General features: G+C 36.2%; 1 long non-coding RNA gene across 2 annotated transcripts; it reads right to left on the bottom strand.

The window, feature by feature from the left end:
• Positions 1-1868: 1868 nt before the first annotated feature.
• LOC140875948 (uncharacterized) lies at positions 1869-3585 on the bottom strand. 2 transcript variants are annotated; one of them, XR_012148619.1, is made up of 4 exons: positions 3437-3585; positions 2777-2881; positions 2637-2698; positions 1869-2515 (listed from the first exon to the last, which is right to left on the bottom strand). It is a non-coding gene; the product is annotated as an uncharacterized lncRNA (long non-coding RNA). The 2 variants fall into 2 exon arrangements; XR_012148618.1 differs by having other exon boundaries at positions 2637-2881.
• Positions 3586-4131: the final 546 nt, after the last annotated feature.

Genomic DNA, 4131 nt, shown 5'->3' with positions numbered 1-4131 from the left:
TATTTATAAATATATATCTATCATCGTCAATGTTGGGGAAAACATGAGGAGGTGAACCGTCGCATCAATGAGAAGTTTCCACTAAGGCATAGTGGAGATGCCCAGCACTATCCGACGTCCGAGGATGTTAATGGGATTTATTTCGACGTCGTCGGTGGTGTAAGTCATCGACAGGTATATGGTATCGGGTCCACCGCATAAACCATATACCCGGATAAGATGACATCTCGTCCTCGCGGGCCTAGCCAGATGAATTCGACACTGGCGGGACATAATGAGGCGATACAGGCCGTCAGAAAGGAGGCACGGGCAGCAAGACAGGAGACGCAGCAAATGTGAGCAGAGCATGAGGTGACTCAAACACGCCTCAGTAAGATGGAGGAGATGAAGGCTAGGTTCTTTTCTGTCATTAACAAGAAGAAGAAGCCCGTAGGAGACACACGTGCTCAGTCAAGCAGAAAAACGTTGCGTATTCAGGAGCTCACTCATCATTAGGATGACGACGACGATGATGACGGGGGCGACGACGACGAGACACAGGAGCCTTCGGATTGGTCACAGTTTATTGCTTGATAGACTATTGTATCGAACTTCAAATAATTTTTTTGTATTGTTATGAAAATTTGAATTATTTTAATTATTTGTCAAAATTTTTTATTATTAATTATAATAATTTACTAATATTAAAAACTTTAAGATATTATATATTTATAAAATATATAAATAAACGTTTTTTTTTAAAAATAATAATAAATAAATATATTTGTGACGCTTTGTTATAAAGCGTCACAAATTTTTCAAAAACCCGTTGCAAAAAAAGCGTCGCAAATATTGCAACGCTTGTTGTAAAGCATTAAAGCGTCGCAAATTTTGCGATGATTTGCCAAAAATCGTTGCATTTGACAACAAGCATTAAAGCGTCGCAAATTTTGCGATGATTTGCCAAAAATCGTTGCATTTGATTGCGACGATAGAATATGCGACGCTTATGCAAACCGTCGCAAAAGCGTCGCAAATATTAATTTTCAACGGTTTTTGCGACGCTTAAACCATCGTAAATGCCGAAATTTTTTTGTAGTGGCTTACCTGACATAATACAAGTCAGCTCCACATCAGCACTGCATTGGTGCTACATTAGCGCCACATCTAAAACAAGACTAAAATTGCCAACAAAAATTAAAGATAGTAGACTAAAACTAAAATCTAAAAATATAGAAGACTAAATCGCAAAGTGACAAACATACAGGACCAAAAACTATGCGACTCTTAATTTATTGAAGTGTAAGATAATTTTTGATGGTTACATAATTTTATCATCTCGTGTGAACAAAGATGATGAATCTTTTGTTTTCCCAACTAAATCTATATAAGTATCTGATTTTCACTGAATTAAAAAACTAAATGTTACCAAATAGTATATCACGTGCAACACACGTTTCGTTTACTAGTATAATACAAGGGATCTGATGGATTAAATAGAATTATATGAGTAAGAAAATATTGAGCAACTAGAATTTGACAAAACTTTCAATTAAATTAAAATGACCAAGACACACTAGGTACCAAGTAAATTCATACACGTGTGGCATAAACTAAGAATTGTTAAATTTATTCAAGTTAGATACATTAAATATTTTTAATTAATTCTAATCAAACTTAAAGATATTAAATATTATCAAGATTCAGTTTTCCATTAGCGACAGCACAATGAAATTGAATATTATTTCTATTGGATTTACACTTGTGGTAATTGTTGAAGTGAGGTAAGTATCGATTTCTAATCCTTAATAAATCAACAACTCATACAAATAATTGACCAAATCATTTACAAAAACAAAAGAAACATTCAACAATCAATAACTCGATGATAAACGAAGTCTCTTAAACATAGAACCACACATGAAACATAAATTTGTCTAGCTCAATCACTCGGTCTTAGTCAAAGAAAAGTGTACTCCATGAACATGATCATCACAAACATGTTTTCAATAAATCAAACAAATAAATTTTAGGAATAAAAGTCAAGAAATCTCAGCGTCAAAATCGCTCCGAAGAATGCTCCTTTCTTCCCCTTGCCCTAGCCGCCAAAGAGTGATCTTCTCGCCTTCCAAAAGTGTCTTTTCTGCGTAATTTTTTCTCTTTTATTCTCTCTAGAATCCTTCCAATTTGTCTTTCTTTTCAAAATCTACGTAAAAGATAACTTTCCTTATCGTGGACGCGCTGGAGCACACGTTTTTGCAGGCTGGAGCGCACACTTCTCTGTTCTGCGAACTTATATTTCCTCCAGGGCGCTGGAGCGCGAGATGTTCTGTTTCCATTCACAATTTTCCACCCAGGCACGCTGGGGCGCGCGGAATCGCATGCTGGAGCGCGCAATGGTCTGTTTCAGCCACGTATTTCCCGCTTGTGCACGCTAGAGCGCGTAGTCATGGCTGCTGGGGCGCACCCTGTTCTAGTTTCCTCTTCTCACTTTTATGCTTCATCCCTAGTGTTCCTCATTTTGCTCCATTGTTACCTACAACCGATCAAAAATCATGAGTGATCCGAATGCCATAATTATTCGATAACTAAACACGAATGGACTCAACAACATGAAGTCATGCAAAACGATTCAATAAAACGCGTAAAAGCAATACCTATCAATAGCCTAAACCGTCACATATATATCGTGGACGGTTTTCTTGAACGATCACGAATGCTGTGACAGTTTACCTTGAACCGTCAGAAAAATTTAGAGAAGGTTTACTCAAAACCATCGCTAGAATGTATCAAAAACCTGGTTCAACTATTAGTGGAAGTATGATTTTTTCATACTCAATAGCTCAACAATCTTCAAAACCCTGCTCAACAAGTTGGTCATTCTCCATCTTCCACAGGCACACTGCACCCAAGACAGCACAAATTATCCTATGAGTTCAAGTCCATTTCTCCATGTTAAAGTTGAGTAACAAGTTAAAAAAAAACACAAAACCCAGATTAGACAACTCAAATATTATCCTACGCGTTCAAGTCCATTTATCCATGTTAAAATTGAATAACAAGTAAAAAAACACAGAACACAGATTTCTTATTTGAAGATCCCATCAAAGAAATGCGAATTAAGTAATTGGAAATCCATATTTTAGTCTGTGGGTGATCACACTTGTATCTGTAATCGAAAGATATTTCAAATACCAACTTCAGATAAATTTCGATGTTATTCCCTTAACGTCCAGATGTACCACAAATGAAAGTACGCTGGTTTCAAGGAGAATACTCGTTCTTGCTTCCTTCATGTACAAAGTTGCATAAATGGGAATCAATTAAGCAACCTATAAAATCGAAGCTTTCGACCATTTTTTCTGTTTTGAGCAGAGAATTCCGGAACAATCTACCAATTCCAAAAATCCGATAAACCAAGCATAAACTATTGGAAAATTTGTTCGTATCCACCTACCAAACGCAAGCGATGGAGGAAATTCTGCTGCTCTGATGGACACGCACAATGCCGGCGGTGAATTTGTAGGCCGGGTATGGGAGCTGAGGTATTGACGATTTGTGGTCTAGGGTTTAGCGATACGTCTTGGTCTTTCTCTAACCCATGGGTTTGAGTTAACGACCCAAATAGTTAAATGTCAGGAAAAAAAATTGAAAAAAAAAAACCCAAAGTAGTAGTTACTAGTTGGATAAATTTCTTTTATATCTTTCAACATAAAATCAAATTTGTCTTCGGTCTTTATCAGAAAAAAATAGTGTTTGTACACTCACTCATATGATTGTTCGTGAACATGAAAAAAAAAAACACGAACTTAATTTAGTCGCACCCTCGATTCAATGAACAAAAAAGATCGTGTAGTTTTGTCCCGATTTTTGAAACAAGTAATGATGTGAAATTCACCCCTAAACTATGAAGTTTAATAACAAATAATCACGAAGGAAACTTCAAAGAAACTAGTCTTTGATAATCCACGGTGAAAATCAATCGACAAACGGCACAAATTTAAAGACTTTGATAAGTTTGATTTGAAAGAAAGAACACACGAATTTAACAGTTTTTTTAAAAACTTAAAAATTCGAAATTAAGCTCGATCTCGGTTCGATTATTTGTCACTAAACTTCATAGTTTGGGCCGAATTTCACATCGTTACTTGT

Source organism: Henckelia pumila, chromosome 1 (assembly GCF_033568475.1).
Source record: "Henckelia pumila isolate YLH828 chromosome 1, ASM3356847v2, whole genome shotgun sequence".
In the NCBI taxonomy this organism is placed as follows: domain Eukaryota; kingdom Viridiplantae; phylum Streptophyta; class Magnoliopsida; order Lamiales; family Gesneriaceae; genus Henckelia; species Henckelia pumila.
Note: the sequence above shows the minus strand (reverse complement) of the source record. Positions and strands in the feature narration are given on the sequence as shown.